The following is a 17,971-nucleotide window of genomic DNA, read 5'->3' on the forward strand; positions in this document are numbered from 1 at the left end:
GACTGGATGAGGACGTAGAAAGAAACAGATACAGTGTATCTGTTTCTTTCTACGTCCTCGTCCAGTCGCGCTTATACACTCTACCATGGATCGCAATTCGCTGTTTTCGTAACACGCGTGGCTTGAGATGAATGACATGTAATGTCATGTATAGCACGACGTACGGTGACAAGATTGGCATTGCCTCCATGACATAAAATGCCGACATGACATTGGTAGGCATGCATGACATGACATATGTGAAATGACATAGATAACAATACATCTCATGAAATTCGTGCATGACATGAAATGACATGGTATGACATGACAAGAGTGGGCATGCATGCATGACGTGGCTATGAAGTTGGGCTCCCAAGCACGAGATCCCGGGATCGGATACCGGCCACGGCGCCCGCATTTCGGTGGGGAGGAATTGTGAAAAACACCTGCTCACTTAGATTTAGGTGCACGTTAACCCCTTAATGGCTCATGATGACCTAAGTTCGTCATATGCAGTCGCCAGTTTTTTTTGCTCATGACAACCTGTGGTCGTCATAGGTCTTTCGCAATGTTTCAAGAGGCTTTTGACGAGCGCAGCACGTCAAATGGTGCTTTTCTATTTAAAACATAGATGGCAGCACGGGTTCCGTCATTGCTGCTATTACTCAATGACAGTGTGCACACTAGATGGCAGGAATTTGTACCTTGTGTTTCCCATGCTTTACGAACAAACATGAACAGATCCGTGCGGCGTTGTTGTGCGGGAAATATTTCTGCTTCAGATGATGAAAGCGCGAGTTATGAGGATGTCGGTGTTTGATTCTTCAAGTGAAGAAGTTAGTGATGGTTTTTTTACGCACAGCAACTCTGAAGCGAAAGAAAGCAGCGATGATAAGATGGCCAGTTCCCGCGCATGGTACCGGATAGACCCCGACAACATCTCATACAGAGTTTGAATTCAAGGGTTCTCCGTGGGTGACGATCACAGTACGCTGTTTCTTCTCCCATTTGAGCTTTATGAGGCTTACTTCGATGATGAACTGCTTGATGCTATCGTAGTGGAGACAAACCAGTACGCGTGTCAGCTGTTGACTTCGAGTAAGCTGGGCCAACATTCCCGTTTCCGAAAATGGTTTTCACTTACGCGAGAAGAACTTCGTGTTTCTATTAGCATATTGTTGCTGTAGGCAATTGTACTGAAACCAAATGAGAGGATGTACTAGTCGAGAAACCAGCTGCTTGAGACTCCTGCCTTTGGTGAGATAATGCCCAGAAACTGGTTCCAACTCATCAGCAGAATGCTGCACTTTCTTGACAACCCCACCCTTGAATATTTGAAATAACACCCTCAAACTCATCTCGGAAAAAGCTGGCCGATTTTCCAGGAGCTTCTGAACAAATACCACACGTTGTACGTGCCTGAGCCTGACCTAAGTGTCGACGAGAGCTTGTTGCTATTCAAAGGACGGCTTAGTTGGAAGCAGTACATGCCTTTGAAGAGCGCAAGGCTTGGCATCAAGCCATTCTTGCAGTCCGAATATTAAAGCGGCTATACTTGAAACACAGTAATATATACAGGAAAATGCGCTCACCTTGAGTTCTCGTCAGTAGGAACAGAAATCTTTGGAATAGCAATGAAAGTTATACTGAATCCTGCAGAGCTCTTGCCACACAATGACTACTGCATCACAACCGACAACTTCTACACATCACCAGAACTGGTTGATTTCCTTCTTAAAAAGTCTACCGATATCTATGGCACAACACGAGCCACAAGCAAAGACCTTCCTCCTGGTTTCACCACGCCAAAGCTCAAGAAAGGAGAGATGAACGCCTTCTAAAGGGGGCAAGTGTTTGGCAGTACTGTGGATGAATAAAAAGCTGGTAACGGTTTTATCTACGGCACACAGTGCTGAAATGGTGCCATTCACTTAGAAAACGGGCAACTAAACCATGAAGTCAGTAGTTACCCTGGATTATAACTATACAATGGGGGGAGTCGAAAGGGCCGATCAGATGCTGTCTAGTTACTGAGTGCTGTGGAACCGAAAGAAGATCTCATAACAGAACATCTTCCAACGCTTATTGTATGATGTAGCCTACAATTCATTCGTCCTGTATCATACAGGAGGGGGCAGAGCATCTCATCTGCATTACAGGCTGAAACTTATTCAGGAGATCATCAACAAGTACTCCCATAACGGCGGTACCGAGAAGAAAGGGCGGCCAGGACTTCCTCTGAACATGAAACGGTTTGCTTAGCGCCACATTCCGTCGCACATTCCACCAACAGGAAAGAAGCAATAACCTACACGCAGATGCGTGGATTTCTACATGAAGCGAGATGGAAATAAAAAAAAAACGTCTGCAAGGAAACCAGGATCGGGTTCTGGTGGGGCGAGAAGGCTCTTTGCGCAGGGCCGAGCTTTGAACGCTACCACGCAGATGGTAGCCTTGTCTAGTTTCAACTGAACTATCGAAAAGTAGTGCTTGTTGAGCACGGCAATTCAAATCCAGTCCTTACTTTCTAGAGTTGCAGAAATTTATTTCAAGATACGCCCCAAATGCCTCAGGTATAGGGAATTACACGATGGAGTGAGTAATGACCGAAAAAACATTATTATCACGTTGCATCGTGATAATAATGTTTGGTGTGATTGCAGCGGAAACATTCAATGCACGTTGCGTAATTCAGTCATAATCTACATGCTATGTTATGCATACACGGCATAACATGTCATACATAATGGCCATGGTGGCATCACGTTGCGTAAGAGTGTATTCATGTCATGCCATACAGTCAATTCATGTCAACTATATCATCATTGAACCCATTCAAATGTGATTTAGTTAAAGAAACGGCCACTAAGGCATCAAGACGTCGTAAATGTACAGACGGACTCCATGTGCCCAAGGTAGACGAAAAAATATTTCGCATTAATATAGCATGGCGACAGAAGCGTAAAGGCGCTGTTCCAACATCGGCTCCTACGCAAGCAAAAAAGCGGCTTTGCCTCGTAGCGTTGGAACAAATTGACGGGAAGTATGCACAGTTTTCTAGCCATTTTTGCTGCATATACAGGGACACTCGCTCACCACTACAAGCGCTGTTTTGCAGTGGTGACAATACCAAAATTTCACCCTTATTTGCCACCGAATTTCGCACGCAGCCATGTGGGTATCCAATCCACGTTGAAACTCTAACGAATTCGTGCCTTTTTGTTATGCTTAGTTGGCGGCCGATGTAATAATTTACTTTAAAATAGTTTTGCAGCAATGCGGGAGAGACCTGCATATATCTTCAATATGTGCGCTGCATTTTTCGTTTCTGTTATCACATCAAACTATTTTAGCTTATGCGGGTTACACAGGTAAACATATGAAATACTTAGTTATTGCTAGCAATATTTTTTTCCCCGCTATTGCTGCCACTTCGTTATCTTTCAACCTCTTGCGTTACCTGCCTTAACGGATGGTAAATCTGTAGAACTGTACGTAGTGTGTTTTGAAATGCCCCTTTTAACAGTCAATTGTACAAGATGCTAAGCTACACTACAACTACATGATAGCTTTACGTAGCGCTCCGCGTGCTCCCGCCAATACTATCCTGTATCTTCTTGTCGAATCGCAAAATCCACGTTTAAATCTGAGGATGAAGCGCACGAAAGGAATTGGAAATGTGAGGACTGTTACAGGAGAAAAAGTGCGCTTCGATTGGACAAGAATGTAAACTGCCAAAAATTGCTGTATTGCGGCTCGACCTCAACGGTAAGCTAGATAAATTGTTTCCTCTAAAGAAAAGGGTCAGTGACATTGAATCTTCTCTTAACCTAATATCACTAAAAATAATGAAAGCCTTAAGGTGGTCTGAAATCTTAATGCTCAACTAAAGAAAATGAACTCTAGGGAGACAATGACTGAAGAGGTCAAAGTAGACACCGCGATATAAAAAGTATGTACTGCCATTAGTGACCTTGAGTTCCAGACCCGTAAGCTCAACACCGAAATTCACGGCTTGAAGCGGCAAAAAGATAAATGTCTCATGACAGAGATCAACAAGATTGCTTCCAAACTTGAGCTTCCGCTACTAACTGAATATGTCGTCTCAGTGGTTCATACAATGGCGTCTAAAACTGATCAGATTCCTGGAATTATTGTCCGCTTCGCCCATCTGTATGTCAAGGAAGAATGGCTTGCAAAAGAAACATCCCGCTTACCGTCCAATCTGATCTGTATATGACAGAATACCTGACAGCGCAAAACAGGGCCCTCCTTCGTGCAACCAAACCATGGACTGAAAAGAATCACTCTTGCTTTGGGTGTGATTGCAGCGGAAATATTTTCGTACGCAAAGGCGAAGGCGTACGTGTGCAAGTGATAACATTAGCAACTGATTTTGAGCATTTAGTGAAATAATTATGGTGGGTAATGAATGCTGTGTCTTCCCAATCGTTGCATGCACTGATTAGGTTGTTCCTGCGCACAAAAATATATGCGATGCTTCTTGTTTATTGCCAGTCAGCCAAACAAAAATTTCATGACCTTGACATATTTTTTGGTAGTCTGTGCTTCTACAACGTCAGAATGCTCTCATAAACAGGGTATGAGCCGAACTTGCTTCTTTTGAACTTCCTTAATTACTAGTGCTTTACCCAATGCAGAAAAACTACACAAGTTGGAGGCGTCAGCTTGGTTATCAACTTAAATTTAAGCAAAGTGCTATGTAGAGCTCTTTGTTACAACTAAACAATACGAAGAGCTTTCTATTCTTATGGGCGGACTGTATTTTCCTCTTTCTAGCGCCTGCCATCTGGTAATGCTGAGTTTTTGTTCTTGTTTCAAGGAAAAGTTACTTTTTACACCTCTGAATATTAATATAATGATGTATGGTGGCGAAGATTTCGATACAAACATTTTAGCAAACCGTACAGCCTAAGCGCGACCTCCTTATTTTTTTCGTAATATCATGGGTGATTCAATTCTATCAAAGCGCCCACGAGGTTTAAGTGCTCTACGGAAACATGCCTTGGTTTTTTACTAACTATTGTCACCCTATGCAGCATCAAGTCAGGCGTTCTTTGATGCAGCCTTAGTGACCACATGTCAGGTTTTCTAACTTTTGATCGCGGCAGCGAAAGAAAACTGACTTCTGCACAGAAACCGCCTAGCTGATCACACCAATTTGGCTTTAGCATTTTCGGGCAGACCTAAGTCTCATTAAGTGGGACGATGTCGAACGCACGACGGATCCTGACGATCCGTTTAATATCTTTCTTGGCAAGTTTCGTGCCTCCTACCAAATACATTTTAGTTGCCGCATAAGGGAAAGCCCGGCTAACGTGAGCTCGGAAAGTGGTCTCGCCTGCCTGATAACCCAGCAGCGACAAGTGGGCCGGAGCTAAATCATGTATATATCTGGCAGGTGCTTCTTTGCCGTAGCCGTAAGGATATTTAAGGTTTTCATAGAGATTCTTCCTTTATGAACATTTCGGCAAGACGCGTGTGAATCAGTGAGTATCATTGCTTCCTACCCACAGGTTGAGATTACCAGGGCGATTGCTGCTTCCTATGCAGTAATATATTTATCTTCTTAAGGTGCTAGCTTCCTTTCTCTCTTTGCCCTTGACGACGCTGATAGCATGTACTGGAGTTCCTGAATATTTTCCTCCATCGGTGTATCCAGCGTCTAAATTTGGGCCGTAGGTGTTTCAGAGTATTTCTATTCTGGCTTTTCTTCTTTCTTTGTTGATGGTTGGAGGCCTATTTCTTCAAATGGGGGCCACAGAGATGTACTCTCCAATTGTCCCCGAGTTATCTTTTTTCGTTGTGTTGCATGGCTTCAGCCAGCGTATCCTAGTCTCCTGAGTGTTGCCCTACTTGTTTCAGTAGGTTTGAAGCGCGCGAATTGGTTAAATTTGTGCGCTTCGAGTAGCTTCTCCCAGGTGTTTTGGAAACCTAACCGTGGTAGTCGTTGGGTGGAGCTGCATTCGGAGATCCCTATGGCAATATTGATGGCCTTTCGATTTCTGAACTCTTGAGATCATGGACAGATGTTTTTGCTTAATCATGAAAGCTCAAGTGATTCTGACTGTAGCTTGTTCTTTCTAACCGTGTTATGTGTTTGCTACTTGCTTGTTATGTGTTTGATAGTAGATGTGGTACTTGCGTGACGGTTTCTTTTAGTTTGGGAAGGGTAGCTGTGCCTGATTCGTCCCTTGGAATATAGAGGCCGATAATCCTGAGCGACGCTAGTTTAGCCATTTTCCCTTCATTCAGGTAGAGCAGTGGTTCTTGGATCGAAAATTTGGCGGTCTTCCCCTGGTTCTATGTTTTGTTGTGAGAAGCTCAGATTTTTCGTGCGCGCACGCGAGCCCGCATACCTTGAGGTAGGTTTCTGTCCAATCCACCGTTTTTTTCAGTGCATCCTGTTGAGTTCCTGGGTATCCCCCTGTTGTACAGATGGGCATGTCATCTGTATGGAGGGCGTGTTTATCCCCTATATTCCTTTCAATACATTTGGTATTTTCACCATTACTATGTTAAAAAGGAGAGGCGCGATCACAGAGCCCTGCAGAGTTCCTTTGTCTGCAATTTCACTCTTCTGCGATTTCAAACTGTCGAGGTCAACCGCACCTCTACGCATGGTGAGGAAGTTTTGTATGTAGCGGCGTGTTCTTTCGCCACAGTGCCTGTCCTGGAGATTATTCAGCACTGCCTAGTGAGAGACATTGTAAATAGCTGCGTTCAGGTCCATGGTCAGGATTGCGCTCTTGCTGTTTGCCCAAGGATCGATAACGTCCTCCTTCATTTGCAGCAAGATGTCTTGAGCGGGTAAGTGGGGAGCAAGCAAACTGAGTGTCGGACATGTATCCGCTTTGTTCAATTTATGGAGTTAGTCTGTTAAGGAGCATATGCACTTACAGCTTCTTTCCGCATTATGTCAGGGATATTGGTCACATTTTCCTATCCCATGGGCCTTGTTTGGACTCGGGATCATAATGACCTTCGCGTGTTTCCAGATTGTTGCAATTGTTATGCTTTCCCAGCTTTCATTGATGGTTTGTAGGAGGTACTCTGCCGCCTGCTTGCTTAGATTGCGGGTCATCTTGTTGTTTATGCAGTCTTTACCTGGGGTTATCTTTCGAGTGAGCTTTGGCAGTGCCGCTTCGATTTCTGCTTGTGTGAATGAGTGATCGAGTTTTTCAGTTAGGGTACCTGCGTAATCTAGGCGCATGTCAAAAATTGCCGGGCTTTGTGCGCCTCCTGTCAGCTTATCCTTCACCTTTTCCAATATTTCGTCTTCTGAGCTCCCGTAATTGTGGAGAAACACTATAAAAATTAAATTATGGGCTTTTACGTGCCAAACCCACTTTCTTATTATGAGGCACGCCGTAGTGGAGGACTCCTGAAATTTCGATCACCTGGGGTTCTTTGCCACGCATCAAAATATAAGTACAAGGGTGTTTTCTCATTTCGCCTCCATCGAAGTGCCGCCTCCGTGGCCGGGATTTGATCCGGCTACCTTTTGCTCAGCAGCCAAACACCATAGCCACTGAGCAACCAAGGCGGGTTGGAGGAGCTTCATGAGGTCCTTGCTGGGGATTGAGACAGCATGATCTGCCCGATCACAGGTTCACCGAGCTTTCTCACAGGACGCGCAAAGGAGGAAGGATGCAGTCCCCCAAAAATGCACGGATAATTTGTAACGCTACAAGCTAGACAGAACTTAATCACCGCCTCACCCCAGCCAAACTATACGAAACTGTAGGGAAGTGGCAGTAAGCCTGAAGAAATTTAAAACCACTACCTATGTCCATGGTCTCTGATTCAGCTGAAACTCACCCACTGAACACCTATTACCTGCAAGTACTCTGATGTTCTAGACACCATATACCATATGGTAATGGGATGTGTACGAAAAGGTGCCCCCGTAGACACCCAAAACGCTAACCAAGGAACAGTAACAGATCCTGACCAAAAGAGACAGTGCAGTCTCATCAAACGTGCACGGGAGATGGCCATGGCTCACTTCTACCTTTAATAAGAAGGCCGCCCACCTAAGACACAAACTGCGCATGCTTAGAACAAAAGTTCATTCTCTCTCTCTTCCCGCATGAGAAAAAAGTGGGGAGCTTATATTCGCGAACCAGAGATAACAAATCAACGGTATACTCACTATCAATTCAAAAATAATTTGTGTGAAAAACATCAAATCTCGTAACATAGCTGACTTTGAAACATTTAAGAAGTTCCGTAACAAGCTACATTCTGAGGTAAGCAAAGCGAAAACATCTTATAACGAGAATTAGTTCAATCTTGTGAAAATTGCAGCAAACGGTATGGAAGAAATTCAAATCGCTATACAATGTTTCACCCAAAGGTTGTACGATAGAATGCAACATACGCGAGGGAAACGAAATACCAGTAGAGTGTCTGTATGAAGCACTCAGTGAATATAGTTACTCAAATCGACAATCCAGCAGTGAACATGAACGCCTGTCAACAACTGTCAAAGTGTCGGGACAGCATTTTTGTGCCCTATGAGTCTGAAGTAGCCACCATTTATCGTGTATTGAGGGATAGTTCTCATGCGACATTAATAATTTACTAATCAGACCGGTGAAGTATAGTATTGATATGCTAGCTCTAGTTTTAATGCATATGTACAATCTCTGTCTTTCTTCTGTTGTGTTTCCGTGCAAAATGCAGATTGCCATAGTCTTTGCAATACTTAAATAGTAGATGAGACACGAATGTTCAATTAAAGACCAATATCAATATTTCCTATCTTTTCGAAAGCATTGAAGAAAATTATCATTATTGCGTGTCCTTTAACAATGTTTATGGAGGAAACAGATTAATTTCTTGTTGCTAGTTTCTTTTCAGAAACATTTTTACACTGAAATTGCCCTCCTCGTGCAAAAAGGATTCATTCTTAAGTAGCTGGATGAGCATTCTTAAACCCTAGTAGCATTTATAGATTACAGTAATGCATTTGACAGTATAAAGCAGGCTCTACTGTTTCAAAAACTAACTTATTACGGTATACGGAGCGTACCAGTAGAGTTAATCACATCGCAGTTAAAACACAGAAGGCAGCAAGTGCAACTTGATATTGTATCACAGGTAAGGCCATTCAAATTTCGTCTTCCGCAAGGAAGCACCTTCGGACTCCTTCTTCTTAATTTATACATAAATGACTTGACTAATGTTGATCCAACACAAAATATGTTATCTATGCTGATGACGCGTCCCTTTGCTATTTAAATCAAAGAATGCACATAGCCCCATAGTGACCGCCAACTTTGGTCTAACGAAGGTCTACGACTGCTTTGTTGCAAATCGCCTTAAAAATAATACAATGAAAACTAAGGTAGTTTTGTTCGAAGCTAAAATTAAGAAAAACACCACAAATAGACTTACTAATCAGGGGTCCAAAATTAAAATTGTAGATGGAATAAAAACGCTAGGTGTCTTCTTTGAATAGGATATGTTGTTGAAAAGCCATTACGACTTTCTCGCTGGAAAAGTGTACGAAGTAGTATGCGCAATATACTGGCTTGAATGCCTTCCACTTCAATATACAAACTCTAACTTGTAATGCGTTACTTTTTAGTCATTTGAATTACTGATTTCCAGTACGGGATGCAGCATCAAAACTGATATGGGCATTGTCTCTATCTTGCAGAAAATGAATACGCTTGATAAGTAATAAGCTGTACGATGTTCCTACTGAGCCACTGTTCACAAGTTAATCTATTTAGAATGCGAAACCCCTTACAAGAGTTTTTGGCACTGATGTCTGCAAGGAGCTCAAGCACACGGTAAACGGTATTCGTAATATACCTCGTCTGCATGAAAATTTTGCAAATAATGACACCAGGACACCCCAACGACGGATGATTGCGCACTCAAGAACGAGTTATGGTCGACAAATGATTCGATATGATCATCTGACTTTGTTCATCAACCTCGCCTTACGAAAGATAGATCTTCTGTCCTGATGGAGCTCGCCAAACTACTTTCTGTGAAACTAATTATTCTGTTTGTTTATTACCGTAGTGCTTATACTATGCTGTGTATGACCCTTTTTTCTGAGTTTGTGTTGTACTGAATAGAATGCTAGGTTAGTTTGGCTTTTTTTTCAGTTTTTGTTTCATAACATGCTTTAAGTAATCTATAATGCTTATGTATATGTGTAATATTTTATGGTGTACACATACTACTTGTTTTTCTAATTATTCAAATTAAATACTTCCTGTTCGCATACATACGTTTTTGTAAATTGACGCCTAATCACCTATGCGCTATTATTTGAGCTCCCACTCCCTTATGTTGCCTTTGATGGGTTTTTGGGCTGGCCAAGCTTCCTGCAGGCAACTTTTTACCAGGAAGCCCGCGATAGAATTATTTTATGGGCAATAAAGTCATTCATTCATTCACTCATTCATATAAATCAAAACGTTATAGATCATGGTACTGTGCTCTGAGCAGCATAATCTTATGTAAGTGCTGTTGTTACTCTTGATTTACACGTAATATAAAGTGTATTTTTCTAAGTGCGCGATAGTAATGCTGCTAAATATAAGATAAACTTGCATGGACTACCTTGTCATACACTATGGCGTCCTTGGTGCTTTGGTGACTGAAGCCGATGTTTATTAAAAACATTACTACTTTCACGTCACCGACGATTGCGGGCAACGTTGCCTGTCTGCAGGGCTGGTCTCTTGCAATATTGAGGCCCACATCGTATAGTTCATCGGAAAGTGTCACCCGCCAGATTATCTCGTTGTGGCAAATACCCTCTCAGAGGCTTTCTCCACCCTAAAACAACACAAATGTAGACTCCCTAGCTCACCAATAACGTAGGCGACGAGCAGCAAGACGAGCAAGCACGTCACTAGGAAAGCGGCCACGGTGCGCGCGTCGATCTTCAACGCGTTGTCATCATCCTTGTGGTGGAACTTCTTTCTGCATCCAATTGAGGGCGCACAGTTAGTTACGCTATTCTCTCAAAGTCCTTGTGGAATTGCGCACAGCAGGGAATCATAGGCAACAATCACGCATGTCATGTCACCAAGAAAAGTTACGATTGCCGATAGTGGTGTAAAGCGAACCTGGGGCCGAATTCACAAAGCTTTTAGGTCGTAAATGCTGTTTTTGATTTGCTCATCGCCTTCGCTGATCCCCTACATCACTATTGGCTGCCACAAACGCTTTTAGCGAAAAACATTTAGTGAACACGGGCCCTGTACCCTAGAGGTATGGTCATAGACACGACCGTGTTACGATGGTGGTTCCACTCGTCGCTTGTCTTAGGTGTACGATAGAAGTTAGGGGGCACTTTTTGCAATTATGCAATTATGTTACGACAAAATAACAGCGCCGACAAATAAGAGGTCGCAAAGCGAGCAGAGCACTAGAAGCTGACTGCCAAAAAGGGCCTTTATTTTGAAACCAAGGTACGATTATGGGGCACAGATGAAATGTACGAGAGATCGTTCAAAAGCGGCTACTGAATATTTTCGTTGCTGTGGGATATTTAGTCAAAGACACGTAACTCTTGACATACGACAGTGATGTGCAAATCTGACCTGTTCGTTTCCAGCGATGATGTTCGATGGAAAGATATGACAATACAGCAGCGAGAACCGGTTTCATTTTATGCACCTTGACTTCATTACCTCAATGAAGTATCTTTAAGCATGAAGCTTTGTAGTCATGCTTCATTGGTTTACTGCAGCCACGGGCTGGCGTCGCACCCGCGACATCGTGGTCAGCAGCAAAAAAACATTATGGCCACATACGCTTCCGTGGTGCACTGGCGGTAAATTATAGTGTCAAATGTTCTAACAAATGCTCGAGCGGCTGCTTTTCTATGGGCTGTCTTCTATATAAAATTACCAAATCTTGTAATTGTGCTCAATAGAATGATTTCTCACTCAAAAGCTTGCAATCAACACCAATGCGCTCCATTACCGAAAACACAGCACAGTTTGTTTCAAAATGATTCAGTAAAGTGCGCTCGAGCTTTCGGCAGCATATAAGGCAATAGTTAGCTGTGGATGGCTTGGTGATGCGCTATTCACTAAGGGCGTCGATATGCTCAGCCTCTATGGATGCGGTTGCATTATCTCGACGGGACTGGGTCAAGTCAGAAGTCGAGCTGACCGGTCACGGCGTGACCGCCTTTACATGAACTGGCTAGTCTGCACAGCCAGACTACAACTTCGACGTACAGCGTCGAGCAGAGACATCAATGTGTTCTTAATCAGCCTGCGGTTCCCGCTGCCATCAGCAGCAGCTCTATTTCGTGGGTTTTATCTCTTACACGAGGTTTCACTGCACATTGCTTCTCTTTGCCTTGTCCTTATACTATTACCGCTGCCCGCGCATAGATCGCCACGTCATAGTGTAAGGCTCGGCGTAAGGCTCAGCACTGGCGGGCTGGCCGTCCGCGTCTACATGCAGACTACAAACGAATCAGGCTGGGTCAACCTATCGCATGTAGTCGTGCTGCTTCAGCCCGACTTCAGCAGGCATATTCCATGCTGACAAGTTTACTCGATCCGCTTCTGTGGGGTTCGTGTAAACGACCTGTATGATTAGTTTCTTTGAATTCCCTCGATAAGGGCGCACCTAGTGCGTAGTTCTCTTGATGTGAGGCTCTGGATGCTCATGTGCGAATCATTTTTTTCTACGTTACGAAATACTGTATTCGACTTACTCGTTCGTACGTGTCATGTCTGACTCTGAAGAAGACTGCAAGCTATGTTTCTGTAGTACTCCGCGCACGTGAGTAGTTTGGCTTAACTGAAATTAGTACTTGGTGTGTGGTTGATGCTCTACAGTTGTCTTTTATATGTGGCGCCTATTTATTATTCATACCGATTTCATCATATTGTACGTATAGCAAAATAGGCATTGCGGTTCACTCTGTAATTATCATGTGTAATTACCATATGGCCTACTAAGCACAATGTAAATGTTACCTCTGCGTAAATCAGGCGGAAAATTTTCCCAACCAGTTATTTGTGTGTAATCCGTAGTGTATTTCTCTTTGAGATTGTAAACAATAGAAAGTAAAAAATACCATTCTTCGGCGCAGGTTACGGATTGATGGTGCCGAGAATAATATGGTGTCGGCCTGGTTACACGCTCGCGACTCCTACGCTTCCTTGCTGCAGAATTTCATTTAGGGCCAAGCTCGATTACAGAGCATCGAATCGGTGATCCACGGCGTCTTGTGTTCGCATGCAGCGGAAAAGCGCAAGAGAATGCCAGAAGTGAACAAAGTGCTGTAGAATGGTGAGAGGCATACGTTCGCCCAAGCAAAAGGTGTCGCAAGCACAAGATATTCATTATATGATTTACATCTCAAAAATTCGGAATAAAAAAAGTAAATACTGGAGCTGTCTTTCAGCCGACGGTTTATCCGCAACTTGTGTCTATAAATATACTAGACGATGAAAAATTACACGAAATGATGAGACTGTCAAAAGTGGTCTGAGAAAATTAGTGGTCACATGGACGTAGTGCAGTTGTCCCTTATGTAGAAAAGCAATGAACTCGCACCTGTAACTACTGAGTTTTTCCTCTGGTTCTGATGGTCTCATTTTCTGTTTGATTTACGTGACCCCTGATATTATTCGGCGCTCGTTGAAACCTTCAGTTGAAAGAGAGCGCTAGCGTCATTCCTGTTATTGCTTTGGGCCCCTCTTTTGTGTCGTAAAGAATGAAGGTCTTCCAACTCGCTCTGATCCAAGACACTGTTCTTTTGTAAATTTTCCAATGCGAAGTGCTAAGAACGATGTATAAAAATGCATACCTTAGTACTTCAAGGGAGTCCTTTCTTGCGGTCACCTCCTTCATAGTAGCCCTGGACTCCTAAGTAATTAAAAAAAAAACGAAACTGTCGATTGAGTGCAGTGTTTGTGACGGAACGCTAAATAAAGCACATAAAGTGGGTAACATCATACGTTTCACAAAAAGAGACCGGTTCGTTCTTATGCCCGGTGTAAGATGCGAGATTCAATTACATATTCAAACATTACATTCACATCAACGACTTGAGAATCGCCTGTGGTAAATAGCCTTCAATTATGAGGGGTCGCTTGTGTCATTGCTCTTTCCTATAAGCGCATGTTACGCAGTGGTTGCTGCCAAAGCTCATGTACGATTATTTTGTAAATCAGTGAAGTGAATTTTAAGTCGTGACACCCAGCATGGCGGCCATATGAACTACACCCTGTCAAGCTGGCATCGACAAAGCACGAAGGTATGCTTTGCGGAACGCCTCACGCCAGCAACATTATCATACCCTTCCCCCCAACGCCGTAAGCAATACACAATCACGCTCGGGCGGGAAGGGACGCCAAACATAAGACAGCTTACCAGTTTTATCGCATGAAGGCCCGCATGTTGTAACGTTAAATTCGATTTTCGACAAGTTTCTTATCACGGGGTGCACCGAATCACCGACGCCAACGATACCGGTGGCGTAAAGGCGTACTATTATTGTCCGAGCCAATGACAAAATGCGGCAAGAATTAAAACGAAATAATTTCTAGAAAATTCATACCCACGGTCGAATGGCATGTTCTAGAGTGTGCCAATAGCTTTGAAATGGATTAGAAGAAGCTGAAAACGAGAAATGTGCTCGTATCAAAAAGGAGTCTCTTTTGAATTTCGTGAAAATTTCACGCATCTGTAGCACAACTGCCGTAATGTTATAGTTTCGCGGCATTGCTTAAGAGAAAGTTTTAGCTCGAGTGATCCAATCTAAATACATGCAAAAGGACAATTCGTTTTTCTCGGCGACCACTGCGCCAAATTTGACGAGGTTTGTTGCATTTAAAAGAAAAACATAAAATCTAGTGACTCCTGGTTCCGAATTTTTTATTTAATCCTGAATTTTTTATTAAAAATTGGCAAAAACCTAAACATTTGAGAAAACGAAACTATCAAGCTTACAACTCTCTAACAAAGCAAGGAAATATGATGTCAGAAGTCTGTGAATTGAATCTGATAGTACATCTAAAGCGGACTAAATTGATACGCTACAAATGCATCTAAAAAAATTAGTAATATGGAAATACAGCTTTTGCAGAACGCTTGTACACAACGTAGCAAATTCACGTAAGATATAAATAGACATATAGAGTGTGTTCGCTTTGAATGATCTAATGGATGCCGTTTACAGAATCGCGATATCTGTTTTTGATGCCGAGCTAATAATTTATAAAATTTATGCGTCTATCTTTCTTTGTTTCAAACTTCGGAATTTCGGAAAATCCCTTTCATAATATTGAGGCCCTAAATTGAAATGTGGCCTCCAACAGTCACTAGAATTTACCTTTCCCTCTTAAATACAACAAATTTCATTAAATTGGCCCAGGGATTGTCTGAGAAAAGCGTTTTGGCGTTTTACATGTATTTGAATAGGCCGCGTTGGTGTTGGGCCAACTCCGACTCTATGGAACAGCAATTTCGCCTAACCAGTTCATTTCTTTCTTCTAATTTTTTTTGCCGGGAACCTCTAACACCTTTCATTTCTCCCAAGCAGACAAAAATCATTGTACTTATGTTATGGTAAGAACCAACATCATACACAGGATGACTATGCGAAACACATGCAGAAGAAGAACGCAAATAATTATTTTCCACGCTTTCACTCCAACCCTTGATTTGTCAAAACGTTTATTTTCTGAGTCGCCTACGAGGACTGATGCAATATTTTCAGGAACAAACTCTAAGTTGATTTTCCTTTCTTCTTTTTTTTGGGGGGGGGGCGAGTAGGGGAGGCCAGTCCTGGGCGTAGCGACAAGGAGACGCCCTTCGATCGAATTACAAATGTCTACCCCAGGTACGAGGGAAGGAGAAAATGCGAAAACGCCTTTTGGGAGCCACTTGACGACGCTAGTCCCGGCCTGAATTCCAGCTCATAAAATCGCAGGAAGATGCGAATTCCTCTTCATGAAAAACAGTGAATCTCAACTTACCCGTGCGGGCTCGCTCTGAGAAGCACCAGCCATTCTTGTTCTTCTTTCCCGTCGTTGGATTGTCTTGCTTTGTTTTGTTTCCAAGCGATGGCTCTTACCCACTACGAGGTATTGACCTAGAAGGAGGCAGCCTATCAAGTGCATGTTTTCTTCATGAATGATGCTGCATCAAAATTAATCCCGAAAAACAAAAAAAAGTAAATGGAATTTGAGATAAAATATATTAAAATCATTGCGCTTGACAGGTGACGAAGTACGTTAGAACATGTGGTTTCCTTTTGTGCTCTTATGGCGGAACGAAGAGGGAAAAATAGAGGCCGCATTTTTGCGGTGGGCACACACGGGCCGGCGCGAGCCGCCGCGTATGCATTGGGCAGATGGCTACAACCGCCTATCCCGACACAAGATTGTTCTTCTTGGGCGTATGTTAAACGGGGTGTTGCGTAGACAGCTTCTGTTATCTGAAATTTTACAAATCCAGCATGGCATTTCAATGACGTAAATCCTGTGCAGTTCAAATTCTCTGTCAGCACTTTATAAAAGTTTCTTAGTACTTGAATTCGACAGGTTGTTTTTTCTCGCTTTGTACATGGCCTTCGAAATCATACGCGTTACCAGCCTCATCAATCCTTCATCTTAGAGTCCACGGCCTATGCTGTTTGCTTCTCTTCGGTGATCTTCAGTGATGTGTTATTTTAGGGATGGTTAGAATGTAGATTTTTTAAAAATTCCTGTTGAATATTGACTAACTTGGACAAGACGTTTTTTTATTTTTCTGTTCTAGCCGATAGGGCATACAGTTTCCCCATTGTTATTTTATATTTCATGATATTCGGTTTGAGCCTTCTTGGTCTTTGTCTTCGTCAGTCTTAGATAAGGTACTTGGCACATTATACTAGGTGCCCTGAAGATTTCCATCACTTTCTCTATTTGGCGCTCTTTCATGTCTTTGTGTCTTCTAGTTATTCTTTGTAACAGTCTCTTTATCTGATGTATTCTCTGTACCGTTTTTTTAACCCACGTGTGAGTGTTAATGAGAGTAGCATTCCGGGCAAGTTGCCAATCGTTACTGAAATGATATTTCGCAACAAAAAACACACGGACATAAGATCAGACGACACACCAAGCGCTTGGTGCGTCGTCTTCTCTTACGTCCGTGTCGTTTTATTGTTGCGCAATATCATTTGAGTGTGAGCGTTCCCGTAATTTTGGATGTAGAAGCCAGGGACTCTAATCGCTTTCCTTCTGGGTATTGCGGTCATCTCTATATTGAGTTCGACGAGCTTTCTGTCCAGTTGACCTTTTTTTTCCTTTCTGATTTGTTACTATGACGTATTCCGATATATGTACGGACAGTGAGAGCCCCTTGGTTCCGTATATATCCTTGAATTTTGTCTACCCCATTTTGCAGTGTTTCTACGACATCTTATGGGGATGCCTTGTGTGCCCGCTTTGTTGTATCACCCGCATATATTTTATGTCCTAAGTGTGTTGTGCGTTTAAGTGCGGCAGTGACTTCTTCTGAGGCTGGAGAAAGGAGCATTGCGGATATTATCGTTAAATTATATATTATTATTATTAGCAAACATCTGGGCCGATCGCGGTGGCAGTGCAGGGACAGGAGCAGTGGTTCGCAACCCCTAAGGCAGAGGCTTCAACTACTCAGAAAACTGAAGCGAGCTGTACATACATTTTGGTATAACGCACAAAACCTACAGAAGAGCATACATTTCAAATAGACAGCAAGCACAACAAAAGCACGCGCACTACGTGATTGTTGCTAAAGCGCTCGTGATGGAATTGCGAAGCATGTAGCGCTCCCCGCATACGTTTCCCGGCAAATATTACTGTTGAACTAGCTGCCGTGGCGGCGACAGCTTTCGACGTGAGGAGTTACGTCGCTAGCCTTTCGTACATGCAAGAACCACCCTAGCAAATGATGTCAGTGTCGTTGCAAGACCACTACGGGTGGCGGCGTGCTTTAT

The 17,971-nt window shown here is 43.0% G+C and overlaps 1 long non-coding RNA gene across 1 annotated transcript; it reads right to left on the reverse strand.

Moving 5' to 3' along the window:
• Positions 1-10,883: 10,883 nt before the first annotated feature.
• Positions 10,884-16,062, reverse strand: LOC142574368 (uncharacterized). Its single transcript, XR_012826515.1, has 3 exons — positions 15,987-16,062; positions 13,814-13,872; positions 10,884-10,956 (listed from the first exon to the last, which is right to left on the reverse strand). It is a non-coding gene; the product is annotated as an uncharacterized LOC142574368 (long non-coding RNA).
• Positions 16,063-17,971: the final 1,909 nt, after the last annotated feature.

This window comes from Dermacentor variabilis, chromosome 3 (assembly GCF_050947875.1).
Source record: "Dermacentor variabilis isolate Ectoservices chromosome 3, ASM5094787v1, whole genome shotgun sequence".
Taxonomy (NCBI): domain Eukaryota; kingdom Metazoa; phylum Arthropoda; class Arachnida; order Ixodida; family Ixodidae; genus Dermacentor; species Dermacentor variabilis.